Source organism: Mixophyes fleayi, chromosome 5, assembly GCF_038048845.1.
Source record: "Mixophyes fleayi isolate aMixFle1 chromosome 5, aMixFle1.hap1, whole genome shotgun sequence".
Taxonomy (NCBI): Eukaryota; Metazoa; Chordata; class Amphibia; order Anura; family Limnodynastidae; genus Mixophyes; species Mixophyes fleayi.
This window is the reverse complement of record NC_134406.1, coordinates 53491918-53509145: the sequence shown is the minus strand read 5'-3', so window position 1 is coordinate 53509145 and position 17228 is coordinate 53491918.

Sequence of the window (17228 nt, the reverse complement as noted above, 5' to 3'; positions counted from 1 at the left end):
GGGCGCACAGAGTGTGTGGATGAAGGGGGCACAGAGTGTGAGGATGAATGGGCAGCGTTGTGATTTTTGAACGTGTTGTTGTTTTATTTGATCTTATTCCTCAAAATAATAGCTGTAAATTATTCTTTGACAGAAATACAATTGAATAAAATATCTAAAAATATTCTTTTCCCTTGAATTTATGTGTATTATTTTTGCAAACAACTTACTAAGTATTTCTGTCCTGACGTAAACACTTATTACGTTATTTTGACCCAACTACTTATAAAACGGGACTGCTTTGTAATTATTTTGGAGGGGTCCCTTAAAACAATTATGTTAAGTGAAGCCATTAAGCTGAGGGCACTTAAAAGCATTGGTTTAGGAGTTTCAGGCACTTACCCATTCGGGGTTAAAGTTTTTCTGATATCCAGGCAATGGGGAGTGGCATAGCCTTTTCAGATTGCTTCAGATGGAATACTGGGTCTTTTCTTCCCGCACTTTCTCTGATGCCTTCCCTCCCACCCAGCTAGATGTATATGGTTTGGTTTAACAACTTATATTACAGAGGAGGCGCAGTTGGTAGGAGAGCAGTGCAGTCAGCGACTAGTCACAACGGTGTTTTTGCCATTTGGCCGCACGTCACTGCCCCTCTCAAAGTAACATCACTCTTGATCCTTCTGCGTGGTGGATCCCTTGGCGTGCTTTGCGTGGCCGTCAATGTTGAGTCCAGGAGGGAGCAGTCACGCTGACGCCTGTTTTTAACACCGGCCAATGTTAAGGGATTATTCCTTGGTTAGTTTCAATGCCATCTTGGCATTGCAATGTTTGGTTAAATGATTGGTTGTTAGCTGACTGCATTTTGCTCTCGCCACCACCAGGTGGATTTTCATTTAATTGGTTATTAATAAAATTGCGATGTTTTGCCAAAAGCTAATACGTGTCCGTGTGTTTATTTGGTTTAGTATAAGTTACACTATAGCATACGGAGGTTGGTAAGGTGCGTGAAGGTAAAGACATTAACCTTATGCATTTTATGGAGACTCTAAGGGTGTCGCGAACTGAAAAAGTTTGGGAGCTACTGGACTAGGTTTCTTCAACGCTGTGTCACAGCCACAAGGTAAGGGTCATTTGTGAAACTGTAAACCTGTGCAAATGTTTTATGGGCCTACTTTCAAAAGGAGAAAAGCCCTAGCAGTAGCGAAAAGATAGCAGTGCTAAAAGATTTGCCAGGTCTTCCCCATGCTTCGTATTTAAAATATGATTGCAACAGTATGAAAAAGTGCTGTATTATTTCAATAAAACATTTTTTCAAATGTTAATAACACTAAAATATTTTTTTCCATATTTTTCCGAATATTTATTTACTTTGTATTAATGGCATGCATGGCCATATCCTTCGGTACTGTCCAGGCGAAGTGATGAGTTAAGCACGCATCGCTGCACTTTATTGATAAAATATCATTCAGCTGCCCAGGTGATATTTTCCTAATAAATTCCAGCAATAATTAATTTTGTTTCCCAGTGATAAGTGGTTTTAGAAAAACATTCTAATCGCCACAGACTGATAAATAGGCCTATTAGAGTTTATGAGGGGTATTCAATTGTTAGCCAGAACGGCTAAAATACTTGCGCTCTAAAAGTATTACCGTTAATATGGTAATTACTCGCTGAATTTCAGCTCGCAGCTGAAATCCAGCGAGTAAATTACCGTATTAACGGTATTTACGCACAATATTACCATATTAACGGTAATACTTTTAGAGCACAAGTATTTTAGCCGTTCTGGCTAACAATTGAATACACCCCTATATGTCAATATGGCAACATTTTACAGGTTTGCAAAATTTGGCTTGTTCTTATAGAAGAAGCTGGGCCGATCGGGTGTAATTATTTACTTGGGGCCTCATGACCATCTTAACAACCTTCCAGACACACTTTAAAAATGAAAATGAAAATACACTTATACCAATGTAATAAAAACATTCAAATGAGCAATCATGACAAATATCTTAACATCTTTTCTCTCTTATGATTGAGTTAGTAATGAGGCTAAATCATGCAGTTCTTTAGAAGACAAGAGAAAAAGTATAAATTAATGATGTTGGTGGTCCTGACATTGGAGTAGGTTGGTCTTTATGTTTTTTCCTCTTTTACCATGATCATTTACAGCTGGGCCCATTATCCTGCAAAAATGGGCCAGGATTTTACAGAGGCAGTTTCAAAAAGGAATTATTAGTATATGTGTCTAGTTATCTACAAGGTGGTTAATGAGACTCTTTAGCAGAGAATTAAGTGTTCTGCCAGCCTCCATATTTTGTTGTTCGTAACAGCTCTCAGCATGTAATGTGAAGTCAGTAGGATAGGAAGGAAGGGAGGGGGATTTTACAGTACACAGAGCAGACAGAGCTCAGAGGGACATTCCAAAGCCTCTCTGCTCACTACATTATGTGCCATTTAACTGTTGTTGTCATTGTAGTCAAATGACACTGTGCAGAGTTATAAATCATTATTAGCAGCCTGAAGAAACAAACCAAGGAAATTATAAATACCAACATTCTCCTCACAGCCTGCCACAGTGTGTTATATTAAAAAAAAAACATGTCTGGTTTTAAGAAGTCTACAAGCTAAAGTTTCTTTTCTGGTGGTTCAATTCAAAAAAGCAGCTGATACCACTTTATCTCCCTATTGATTGAGCTTTGTCAACATACTCACTTTGGAATTACAGCATTTTCACATCTCTTCTTCATTCATCTTTATCATTTAGCACTGCACACTTTGCCCTAGACATACTGATTACACTATCGGTTTGGTCCCACTGACAATGTTGCCGGAGAAGACATTTGAGAGGCTAATGTTCCACTAATAACACCTCCTAACAACCTCAGCTTTGCTGAACATAGCAAGCGAGCAGCCACTTTCCCCTAGCAGTGTGGGACAGATTATGGTGAATTGGTGACTGCGCTTTTTAACCTGAACCTCTGTCTAGCACCTTAGGCGAAACACACCGCTTGCTTTATGGTTGAAAAATGATTAGGGGTTGTTAATTCGCTACTTATGAACAAAAAGATTTGGTAAGTACATTAAATTTCCTTTTGCAAACCATGCACAAAAAAGAGTGTTCATTCCAATCAATGTAAAATTGCTAACTAATCTGGTCCTAACAAAATAGCTATTCCAGTAAATCAGTCCATGCTTGCTCACATTCTTTTCATTACAGCTTTTGTGTTACAAATAAATCAAATGGATGAGTATTAGTCACACATCCGGTCTCTGTCCTAATTAAATATAAATAATCTGATTCTGTTGACAATTAAATCTTACATTGTGGTTTTTTGTTAACAATTCCACTGTGTCATAATTATAACTCATGTTATGACATCAACGGGAATGTCTGATTTCACACTGACTAAAATTCAATATATGAATTTCTTTAGATATTTATATTTTATTTTCATTGATTACATTTCAAAGCTAAGGATCTTTACTACTCTGTATGTTTACCTATAACTGTATGGTTTATGCTTTTATTCATCTGACTAAGGAAATTGTTTGCAAACCCCTCACACTGGATCATAAATTATCTTGGTTAAATTGACTGAAATGTCAACTTAATGTCTACTGATTTTACTTGTTCTAATTGTTGTCAAATTAGTTTACCTGAAGTAGCAACTGCATATATTTATTTCAGGAATTAGAAGATTTCATATCAGTTAATGTGCTCTATTATCTGCTAAATAACTGTAAAAGTAAGGCATTTAATGAAAAATGGTAAAATGAAAAACACAAGGGTTTGGTATGTCGTGAGGAATGGCATCATGTCTGTGCCAACAATTCATGTTCAAGTTGCTGCTCTAAGCATATTACTGTTGCTTACCACAATAACCCTTGAACTATATAATAGTGTTCTGCAGCAATCAGAGGCAGCCAGTGGATTACAGATGTTTCTCAATGGCAGGGAAGGCTATGCAGTGTCGGACTGGGGCATGAAGGGCCCACCGGGGGACTGCAACACTAGGGGCCCACCAGAGGGGATGTGATCAGCCATCATAGAGGCGGGACCAGACACTAGAGGGGGAGTGGTCAGACCACGAAGGACAGCTAGCACATTAGTGTAGAATATAAAGAATGCAGTGCGTGTATAAAGAAAACACAGTCTTGACCTGCCCTTTAGATTGGGCAGAACAGTCACCAAAAATCAGGCTTGGCTAACCTGTGGCACTCCAGGTGTTGTGAAACTACAAGCCCCAGCATGCTTTGCCAATATATAGCAGCTTATTGCTGGAAGGGTATGCTGGGACTTGTAGTTTCACAACACCTGGAGTACCACAGGTTAGCCAAGCCTGCGCTAGATACAGAACATTTGACAAACTGTCCTACCTGTTGTTGTCACTTTTAACACCTGTGGCTGCAGGTTTCTTTAGTTGTGGCTTGTCTGGATCCTGGAATGTTGAGGGCCCTATTTGAAAAAAAAAATGGGTACATTTAGAAACGACAACCTTCCCTGCCATTAAATCAACAGCACCCACATTTAATAATTAGGCCTCTCTACAGCCTCAACATTAAAGTAATAGTGCTCACATTTGATAAATAGATCTATTTCCCTCCAACAGACCCCAACATCAAATTAATAGTATTCCCATTTAATAAATAAACCTATTACCCTCCCTCCAAATAGCCCCAGCAATAAATTAATAGCATTTACGTTTAATACATCCATTTCCCATGACCATTCCTAGCATTAAATAATTAATAGTCACATTTAATAGATAGCCCTCCTCCCCACACTCAGCCCCACATTCAATTATAGACCCAAACCACTCCAGAATTTAATTAAAGTCCCATCACCCCCGCGCCATAGTGTTTTCTGTACAGCCCCCCCTCCCTATAGTTTAACATAGGCAGTCCCCAATAATTATAGTTTAGCATAGGCAGCCCCCCTCACTATAGTTTAGTATAGTTTAGTATAGATAGGCAGCTCCCCTATGCCACATAGTAGTGCCCCCAAAACAATGTTACACCACACAGTAGTGCCCCAAACAATGTTACACCACACAGTAGTGCCCCAAACAATGTTACTTCACACAGTAGTGCCCCCAATGTTATGCCACACAGTAGTGCTCCCAAACAATATTATGCCACACAGTAGTGCTCCCAAACAATGTTATTCCACACAGTAGTGCCCCCAATGTTATGCCACACAGTAGTACCCGAAATTCACATATACCACACAATAGGGTCTCCAATTCATATTATGCCCACAATAGTGTCCCCAATTCACATATATATATATATATATATATATATAAAACTCTTCCATCAGTGCTCTAGTTACTGGGAGAGCAGAGGCTGACTGCAGAGAATGGTCTCTGGTCCTTAGACCTTCAGGGAGCATGAGACAGTCAGCTGACAGGAGGAGGGGGCGGGTCACATGATCGCAACTGCGATCTTATTTGAAAGATGACTGACTGTCACTGACAGCCAGTCATCTGCAGCAGCAGGAACGCAGAGGAGGACAGCGGGGACGCCGAGGAGGACAGCGGGGACGCCGAGGACAACGGGGACGCTGAAGAGGACATCGACCCCCAGGTGAGCTGGATGGGCTCCGCCCACTTCTAGAAGGGGGTGTGGCCGTAGGGCAGCGGGGCCTACCTGTGATTTTCCGGTATCCCGGTGGGCTAGTCCGACGCTGAGGCTATGTATGCAGTGCGGCTCAGCATTGCACCCAGGACAGAATCACATGCCACCCCACCCCAATTATGGCTCTTCTCTTTCTCTTTAGGCAGTGGGGGGAACCACCAGCATCTGGGCCAACAGGGGATTTCCCTGACATCCAAGTCCAACACGGTGTTCTTTTACAAAAATTATCTTGGAATCCAATAAGAGTTTGGATAATTATTTTTTTTCAAAAGTCTAATAATTGTTTTGTGTTTTTTTATGCATTTCTTTATGGCCATAAAATTTTAAAAAGCAACAGCTTTAAAAGCAAGTTTTGCCTTTAAAGACATTGCTGTTTTAAATTTCCACTGCAAAGTCGCGACTTGCAAAGTCCGCACTTTAATACATTTACCCCCAGATCTCAATCCAATAGAGCACCTTTGTGATGCTATCAGGTCAACATCATTATCTTAATTTATTTATATGGTGCCACAGAATCCACAGCGGTGCACAATCAACAAAAAATAAACAGCAAAAAATACAGATAAGTAAGGGAAAGGAGAAACAATAGAATCAGTCAAAATCAATGCAGAAGATTATAGAGAAATCAACCACAAAAGAAGACACAACTAAAACAAAGAAAACATTACAAAGAGGATGAGAAAATAGGAGGTAGTGAGGTCCAAATTCGTGAGAGTTAACCTTAAAAGGATTAGAGTAGAAAACATAGACAATAGAGGTAGAATGAAATGGGCAGGTGGAGCGTCAGGAGGGAATTGTCATAGGAAGGGGCTGGGCAGGCAAGTGTAAAAAGGTGAGTTTTGAGGGAGCGTTTGAAAGTTTCCAGGTTGGGGGCTGACTGGGTGGGCAGAGAGTTACAAATGTGGGGAGCAGCGTGGGAAAATTCCTGAAGACGTGAGTGTGACGTGGTGATAGGTGATGAGGAGAGGCGATGGTCATTGACATAATATAGTGGGCGAGTATGGGAGTATTTCTTGACAAGGTTGAAGAAGTAGGGGGAGACATTAAAAAGATCTTTATTAGTGAGGGTAAGCAACTTGAACTGTATTCTGGAGGGAATGGGGAGCCAATGCAGGGTTTTCCAGAGGCACAGCATAAAAGGAACGCCAGGAGAGGAAGATTAGGGCAACGCTGCATTCAGCATAGATTTTAGTAGGGGACAGACATTTGTCAGGCAAGTCAGAAAGAAGGAGATTGCAATAATCAAGGTGGGAGATGACAAGAGCATGGATGATGGTCTTGGTGGCATCCAGGTAGAAGGTGGCAATGTTAAGAAGGTGGAGGTGGCAGGAATGGGCAAAGGACTGGATGTGGAGATTGAAATTGAGGGCATAGTCAATGATGGCCCACCAGGCAGCGTGCGTGGGGAACAGGTGAGATGGCAACACCATCAACCTTAAGCAGATCAGAAGAGGGAATGTGATGCTAGCGGAAGATAAGCTCAGTTTTGGATAGTTGAGCTTGAGGTTGTATCCAGCGATCTAGGTAGAGATGGCAGAGAGGCAGCTGGATACATGGGAGAGGAGGAAAAGAGGTCAGGAGAGGAAAAGTAGATTAGAGTGTCATCGTTCTTGAGGTGATATTGGAGGTCAAAGAGCAGATGAGTTGACCAAGAGATAAAGGTATAAAGAGAGAAAAGTAATGTACCAAGAAGAGAACCATGGAGAACCCCAAAAGATAGAGGAACAGGAGCGGCGCAGACACCAGGTAAATGAAGAAACAATCAGAGAGTTAGGAGGTAAATAGAAAAGGACAATGCAGCAACGCCAAGGGAATGAATGGTGTCAAGGAGGATGGTCAACTATGTCAAAAGAAGAAGAGAGGTCAAGGATCAAGAGCAGGAAGAAGTGGCCCTTCGACTTAGCCAAGAGTAGATCCTTAGCCACCGTGGTGAGGGCAGTCCCAGTGGATTGAATATGTTGGAAGTGTGATTGTACGGTGTGAAAGTGGGTTAAATGGTTGTAGACTAACCACTCAAGAAGTTTGGAAAGAAATGGGAGTAGGGATATGGATTGGTATTTGAAGAGAGAGTCAGGGTCGAGAGATGGTTTCTTGACAAGGGGAGTGATGAGCGCATGTTTGAAGGCAGAAGGGAATATGCCTGTAGAGAGAGATAGGTTGAAAAGTTGAGCTAGTTGACAATGGACCAGAATCTGTAAGCAATGTTTCCAACAGCTTATTGAATCCATTTCACAAACAATTCAGGTGGTTTTGGGGACAAAAAGGTTTTCCTACCCATTTTTATAAAGGTGTACCACCGAGGTGGCCACTCATTGTATAATGGAACACGGTTTTATGGATCCCTTCCTATTATATTAAGATTCCATACACTGGTAAATTTTGCACTACAGGAATCCCAATATTTCTCATTACCCTGATACTCAGAGAACAGGTGTGCTAGGAATAGCCTGAGCATTCTTCAGAGTGGGTCTTGTAGTCTCTGAGAGAGGCCATGCTGTGTTTTGCTTTAGTCCATTGCTGACCAGCCTAATCTTGTTCCATTATGACATGATGACTCCCTGGCAATAGTGGGAATCAGCCCATGACAGGCTGCCCAACTTGGGGCTGGTTTCCACTCTAGCAGAAACAACCCACACTTGTTGCCCCACCCCCCCCCCCCCCCTCCGCACACACACACGCAAAATGCATACATTTCAGAAAGATTTTAAGCACATCATATTCTACGTGCCGTAAGCTTGAAAAATAAATTTAAAAAAAGCAGTAAGCACCCCCTCCAGTCTAGGCCGGCATTTGCAAAATGAGGGGTACAAATAGTGTGGGGTTTGCTGAAATTGCACTAGGCTATGCCAGCCAGAGCTGATAACACTATAGGAGTAAAATCTGCAGCGTGAATTCCCCCTGTCATAATACCAAACAGTCCTAGGCCAGTCAGGATGGGGCTGAATTCCCTAGTGGGATGCCACCCCCCCCCCCCAAAAAAAAAAGAGCCTCACCCCCCCCAAGGACAAATCAGCCTCATCATGACAGCACTAGTACTTTTGCCATTCCCCTGGAGTTGTGGGTGTGGGGTAATTAATTAATCAAAAGAGTTAATATGTCATTGGTGCACTACAGCTCCCAGCACCCAGGGTTGCAGTGCACCAGATAAAACTGTAAATAAAACACACAGACCAATTTAAAATAAAATTGAATTGAATTGAAAACAAAACATCCCCACATAGTCCTGGTTGACCCTTTCTATTTCCTGACCTAATCAGATGGATGGCACCTGGAGCGTTGGCATCTTCATCTGTGAATAATCTGGGCTTGTTAAAATAAAAGTAATAATAATAATAGACACTGCATGACTAGCTTCATTAAGAGCTGTGCTGCAAATTAGCAGCTATGCAGTAATATTTATAACCCACGTCCTGACCTCAGAGACCTTGATAAAGCCATTCAGGGAAACATGCATTGGGCATTGTCAGTGGTGCTGTTTGCTCATTATCAATCAACTGAATAATATTCTCAATTAGCCGACAGAGTTATTAGAATTGGAATACTTATGTATATTCAATAGGAGTGGTAGTGGAAGTGGAAAGCCAGAGAAAAGGCTTTTCTCCCACTGATAAATATATTCGATAGAGAGAGCGAGAGAATCTGCAAATCTGCCAATCATATTGCCATGCAGGATTGTGGTTCTAGAGATTGATCTACAACAGTCGCTCTTCCTATTTTAAACAATATTTCTTGTCTAGAGCCTAGGTTCCCAAAGTGTGTGCAGCGGCTCCCTGGGGTGCCGCGGTGTTGTCACAGGGGTGCTGTGGCCAGGAGGAGAAAAAAAAACAACAACTTACCAATCCGGCGGCGCCCGGGACCCAGCATCCTCCTCCCTCCTCGCTTCTCACTGAATGTCAGGTGTGATGTCATCACGCCCGACATTCAGTGACAAGCGGCATGAGAGAGGATGCTGGGTCTCAGGCACCGCCGAATTGGTAAGAAAGAAGGTCAAGTATGGTAAGTAAAGAAACGGAGGGGAATGGTGATAGGAAACAGCAATGGAGGGGCAAAAGAATGAAAGAGGGGGCAGAGTGAGCGGATGCAGAGGGGGAGGGCAGAGTGAGCAGATGCAGAGGGGGGGCAGTGTGAGCGGATGCAGGGGGGGGGCAGAGTGAGCAAGCGGACGCAGGGGGGGCAGAGATGAAGGTGGACAGAGATGAAGGTGTGAGTTAGCTGTAAATTATTCTTTGACAAAAATATAATTGAAAAAAATATATAAAAACACTTTTTTCCCTTGGATTAATGTGTATTATTTTTGCATACAACTAAATCAGTATTTCTGTCCTGACCTAAATACTTATTACTTGTTTTGACCCAACTACTTATAAAACTGGAATTATTTTGGAGGGGTGCCTTGAAAATATTATGAGAACTCTAAGGGTGCCGCAAACTGCAAAAGTTTGGGAACCACTGGTCTAGAGGGAGGATTCTGGCACCTGTAATAATTCAACAATTCTAATAAAAAACTTCATGTAAAACAAAAACAATATTAGGCCTAACTTGCAAACATGGTATATTTTCATTTAATGCAACAATTGAATTATTGCATAAATACAGCAGTAATTGTGTTAATGTTAATGTTAGTCAATTCATAGACATTCTACAAATGAATTTACTGAAATATATAAAGCATGAATAATATAATTATCATAATGACAAACTATACAGGACAATTGGCTCTGACAACAGACGTGTGATGTTGATTTTTGACATGGTGTAAAATAATAAAACCTTCTTAGAGTATACTGTGTCCCTGCAGGAAAACCCAGGGGAATTCAGAACCAGGCGATCAGGAACTGTAATTCAGGAAAGTACACTTTGTGCACTGCATTTATTTACTTATTCATCTGGGTACTAGAGAACATAACTGTCTGACTCCACCTAGTGAAGCCAGAAGGAATCTGTTGCACTTGGGATTGATACTCTTAACTACAATTGAATACTGCTTTCCCCATATATTCAAATGTTTTGTTATTATTCACAGTAAGATTGTGTATTGTACACATCTGAAAATCATCAAAATTCATCTGTGTCTTAGAAAGACGATTGTTTGGAATAACATACAACTTCAAATCAAGGTAAACTTAGATGAACTACGTTATTTCATATGGCTACTCAGCACGAACCAATCATGAAAAACCAATCACCACACTTTGTTTTCTGTCTCAGGCGGCTTTAGTTAAATGTATAGATATGTTACAGAAATTGGTGTAAAGGCCTCATATGCCTCTCATTACACACTATCTGGATTTTGTTTTATCATTATGGAAAACTTGCTGCTTGCTGAAAATAAAATGCACAGAGTTCTTGGGTCAAATTAAAGTATGCTGGTATCAATTTTTCCTGTATGCATAATTCATAGCGGTCACATAAATGAAACAGAAATGTAGTGTGTCTCAATGTACAAGTAACTACGCTTTTATATGGAATGATTGGGTCTTGTAAAAAGTAAAGAATAATGGCTCACGTGCAAAGACTGTTAGCATATGTTGATTTAATAACAATTGCAGCAATTCTATTACTAAGTCTATTACTTTTACTATCTATTTTCTGATGTATATTTTTATTTATTAACTAATGTCTGTAGTGGTTAATGAAGGAGATTTAGGTGAACAAAACTATAAATATGATACAACAAATGCAGTGGGTGAAAGATACACAATAAATGAGGGTTCTGCTCCAAAGAACTTACAATCTAACTCACAGTTAAAGCAACTAGCTATGTCATCTGTGGTTGGGATGATACCTCTATATCAACCATACTGTTGGAGTCCTTGGCGATTGGTTTATTTTGTTCGGTTATATAGGACTGAGGATCATCAGCATCAGCAGCAGCTATTTATATAGCGCCAATAATTCCGCACCACTGTACAAAGATCTCACTCACATCAGTCCCTGCCCCATTGGAGCTCACAGTCTAAATTCCTTAACACACACACAGACCGGGAGAGACTAGGGTCAATTTTGATAGCAGCCAATTAATCTATCAGTATTTATTGATGGCATGTATATATACACCAACATTTACAACTCATATATTTTATTGTCATTAACATTTCCCTAATTTTTATCCTCATCATCGACCATTCAACTTAAATTTTGTCATTAACTCTTTATTCACTGTTTCTTTTCCGCCATTTAAAAAAAGTACCGTACCTGTTTATCCATGTTTCATTTTCTCGCCAATATTCTTTTATTTGTAGCAAACACTGATCTAGTTTGAAAGCATTTTGAAAGCAGCATATGATCTTCTTTTACTGTATTTCATGTGATTAAGTAAAATAAACTACAGTGTTGGAATATCCATATATTTTATTGCCATTTTGCAAAGGTAGGGGATGTTGGTAAGGCTAAACTGTAGCAAGAGGGAAGAGAAAGTCATAGTGATCTCTAATCTATGATTATCTCTGCCATTTTCAACTCAAATTTATTCACGTGGTTCCCTAACTCTTTTTATCTTTCTTTAACCTAATTCCAAACATTGTATTTATCCCGGAATCTTCTGATTTGACTGCATTTCCAATAGTTATGGTAAAAAGTAACATTTTACATTTCAAAAATAATTCCATCTCCCCACTCATCGTATTTTTTCTTTGAGATTGAGAAATAAAATCTTTAATGTCTCCTCCTCTCTCCTCCTGTCTTCACCACTGTTAACTCTGCTCTCCAGCTACTTAGCCCTCCTCCTTGAGGACTCTCTTTCCCGCGTCCCCTCTCGCTCCCTCCTCTCCCCTCTAGGGGTCTCCCTGTCATCCGTGCCTTCCCTCTTGGACTCCGTCGTTGGCGGACCTTCCCCTCTCCCCTCCTCCGCCCCTCTAGCGGTGCTTTGAGCTCACTGAGTTACTGTGATTATTGTTTACTGTACTGTGCTGTCTCACCTCATATTGTAATCTCGTTTGTCCCTGTACGGCGCTACGGACACCTAGTGGCGCCCTATAAATAAAAATTAATAATAATAATAATAATAATAATAATGTGCACTTCCTATAGCCTTTGCGAGCAGAGATATTACATTACCTTTTCAATGTGATTCATTAATATTTCTAGGTTCCCCATGTTGGAGATGTGTTTTTGACATCACCCCAAATATTTATTTGGATATTTAATTCTATACTTATACTTATATCTTTACAGAAGATGCAGTTGATCTTCTTATAGGCTGGCCATAAGGTTTTAATCTGTGTGAACGGTATTGTAGGGTGACAGAGTTTCAAATACATATGAAACTGTATATTACTTAAAGAATATTTTTCCTTCAGTTATTATAAAGTATAAATGATCCAACCTTGGACAGATACATCTTTTATCAATGCTATGTTCCATTCAAGGAAATATTCTCTAACCCAGGTGTAAAAGCTCGGTTGCCACATACCTTGAAGACCAGCAGATGAAAATAAATGAGAACACAGGAGAACATGCAAACTCAATTGAAATAGCATCCAGATCAAACCCAGGGCCACAGCCCTATGAGGAAACAATGCTAACCACTTTGCTACCTCGGTAACTATCATCATCATCACCATTTATTTATATAGCGCCACTGATTCCGCAGCGCTGTACAGATATCTCACTCACATTAGTTCCTGTCCCATTGGGGCTTACAGTCTAGATTCCTCAACATACACATACACAGACAGAGAGACTAAGGGCAATTTAATAGCAGCCAATTAACCTACTAATATATTTTTGGAGTGTGGGAGAAAACCGGAGCACCCGGAAGAAACCCACACAAACACTATTGTGTGCTGCCTAGGTGCTTCTGCCTTTTCAGTATTTGGCTTATACCTTTTATAGTTTACAGGTGTCCTATGATTGGCACAATATATAAAGAGGTTTAGTCAGTGTTGAAACTTTCTCCATAAACAGTTGCATATTAAATCGGGAGGATCATGATAACAATAAATATAATAAAATCTATGGGGTTTTTTTTCTAGTTGAAATACATTGCACAGTTCAGTTGTGTAACATATCTGGGTGTGTTGTATTGTATTGTTTTGCATAAATACCACCATCATTACAAAGCAGAAAGTGAGTTTCTCAACTGCAATTCTCAAGTACTCCTAAACAGGTCATGTTTTCAGGATTTCCTAATGATACATGGTTGAACTTTTTGTTTTAGAAGGTCACTAAATAATCTGCTGCCACAGAGAAAAATTAACTATGATCTTAAGGGGGAATTCAATTGACCACAGTATTTTTTTCTTTGTAATGTTAAAAAATTTAAATTATCTGCACGGTTGTTGACCCGCGGACACAACCGTTTTTAGGTACCGCAGCGTAAAAAAACATGCTATTCAAATTAAAAACAGATAGCGCTGCCCCCGAGTGTTAACCTTTGGTGCTTGCGAATTTTTAGTGGAGTGGAGGGGAGGGTTTAATGCGGTCATCTATAATAAAAAAAATGCATTGACATACATTGGCATACATTTGTATTACATTACACAACCTTCTATTGTATAATATCTACTTACAGTACTTTGTTTTACTATACAATTACCTATATAATTATACTATACAATTATCTATATGGGGCAGCACAGTGGCGTAGTGGTTAGCACTTCTGCCTCCCAGCACTGAGGTCATGAGCTCAATTCCCAACCATGGCCTTATCTGTGTGGAGTTTGTATGTTCTCCCTGTGTTTGCGTGGGTTTCCTCCAGGTGCTCCACCTTCCTCCCACACTCCAAAAAAAAACATACTGATAGGTTAATTGGCTGCTATCAAAAATTGACCCTAGTCTCTCCCTCTTTGTCTGTTTTCCTGTCTGTGTGAGTGTGTGTCTATATTAGGGAATTTAGACTGTAAGCTCCAATGGGGCAGGGACTGATGTGAATGAGTTCTCTGTACAGCGCTGCGTAATTAGTGGCACTATATAAATAAATAAATGATGATGATGATACCATGACAAAACACATTAATACATACATACATATATTAATTAGTGATTACTGAGTTTATTAATTTTATTAATTTTTTTTACATGCTCTGTAAAAAAATCATATTTTCCATGATATACATTACTGAGGAACATAATTTTTCTTTTTTTTTTACATTACTACATGATTTCAATCGTTTTCTTATGTTTTTAATTTTTTGCACAGCCATGAGAGGTGCGAGATAACATTGGCAATTTGACAGATTACGTTAAAAAAGAATTGCATAGCTTTTAACGCTTCTCCCTCCCTCCCCTATACTTTCAATGGATCATCTACTTGTCCACGATTGGACTGTTTTTGCTAACAAAACTGTGCGTTAAAAATAGATTTAATTAATGGGTAAAGTTAAGGTGCTCCAGAATGGGTGAAAACCGCATTAAAATCACTTACCGCGGTGTTAAAAAGATTACCACTGAGAATTAAATTCACCCCTTTGTGTGAAGAAACAGAGCTGAGGAATTATATTAACGACAAAAAAACTTATCAAGAATTATTAACTCTCCAATTATACTAACAGAAAATATTGTACTGTTAATATAATCTCACATTTTATATAATCATTTCATTGAGCTATTATTATAATATGCAACTGTATCTATTTGGAATAAACGCAAGGATTGACGCTATATTTTTTCATAAATCCCCAGTTTCTGAAACCCCGTTTCTCAAAACATCTTACTGTGATATATTACAATCTTTCTAATAGATATCACCAGACAAATTGATCATTTAATAAATAAATGGTTCAGGTCAATTGACTATTCCATATCTTGCTATAGTACTCACAGAGAAGCATTTCAGTGATGGGCCCACCCAGGGTCTTACCTGCCCCCCCCCGTCTTTTCTTACCTTAACTTGCCTCCTCTCTGCTCCGTCTCCTCCCCTCCACTCACTGACACTGTCGGGCCGTGATGATGATGTCACGGCCCGACAGTCAGTCAGTGAGTGGAGGGGAGGAGACGGAGCAGAGAGGCGGCGGTGGTGATGATCAATAGTCCCTCCCCCCCTCCCTGTGGATGTATGTGAAGCTGTGCGGCGGCCATGAAAGGTATGGTCAGCGGTCGCCGCAAAGTTTTAAAGAAATGTTTAATCTGTGGCGCTCTCCAGAGCCCGGCGCCCTAGGCAAGTGCCTAACCTTGCCTAATGGGAGCACCGGGCCTGGTTACAAGACTGCAGCCATCATTGCCAGGAGGCATAAAGAGCTTGTGACAGGTAATTCAAACAATTCCAATATGAATGTGTGAAATGAATGCTAGTGTCACTCACCGGACCGTGAGTGCCTCTTCCCGGACATTTAGGAACCGTGGCCGTCCACCATCCTGAGGGTCTGCGCATGCGCAGCCCTTTTCTATACTTCAGTGTATACCCCTTTAACTTAATTGGCAGATCAGGCAACCTCCCTATATTAAGCACCTGTGGTCACTACCACGTTGCCTGATCTTGGAGTCTCATTCCTCATGAGTCTCTGAAGGTGTTCCTGTATTACTTGTGTATTCAGTGCTGCTGATTCCTGTGGTTTCCAAACCACTTCTACTACTGTGGTTCCATACCACTTCTACCATCAACTTTATCATCATGACTGTTTGCTGATTCCTATCCGCTGCCTCCGTGCACTACAGTCTTCTACACCACTTCAACGTTATTTTATATCAATGTGACTGTTTGCTCATTGCTATCCGCTGCCTCCGTGCACTCCAGCTTTTACCTCACTCACCTGCTTCTCATCAAGTCTGTTTGCTGATTTCTATCCGCTGCCTCTGTGCACTACAGTCTCCTGCTTGCAACTCGCCTGTGTTCAACATCGTGACTGCCAGCTGACTACTATCCGCTGCCTCTGTGCACTACAGTCTCCTGCTTGCAACTCGCCTGTGTTCAACATCGTGACTGCCAGCTGACTACTATCCGCTGCCTCTGTGCACTACAGTCTCCTGCTTGCAACTCGCCTGTGTTCAACATCGTGACTGCCAGCTGATTACTATCCGCTGCCTCCGTGCACTACACTCTCATCTCATCTTTGCTGTGACTTCCTCGAGACTGCCGCTTTTCATTACCATCTGCTACACTTCGTGATCTACAGCTCCTGCCCTGCGCTGCACTCCTGTTTCCCATCGCTGTTGGTTCCTGTGGTTGCTACTGGTTACCTCCGTGTGCCGCTGAGTCCTGCCGCTGTGGTCAGCGCTATCGTCCATCTCCTGCTGATCCACTCTCCACGCCTTCACGTGTTCCACTGGCCTCTACCCTCCTGTCAGCATTGGATTTGTATCTCTTCTACTACCCTCTGCTGGATCATCTCCATTCTCCTGGGTTTCCTATGAGTCCAGTTCCACGTGTTGCTGACTCCTGTGGATTCGTGTCCCTGTCGGTCTACTCACCTGTGCGCTGCACCTGCTAGACCGCTGCTTCTCCTATCCAGGGACTTCCTATCCAGTCGGCCTCCAGCCGCTCAGGTACCGCTGCAATCCCATCTGACTGCTACTGCTGAACCACGGTATGCATACTTCTCATTGACTGTGCTGTGTATTGCATATCTTGCTGGACTGTGTTTGGTTCTCTCTGGAGTCTGCTATCCGCTGAGTCTATTGCCATCATTGAATGTGTTATCATTGTGCTGGACTACTTCAAGAGACTTTCTAGA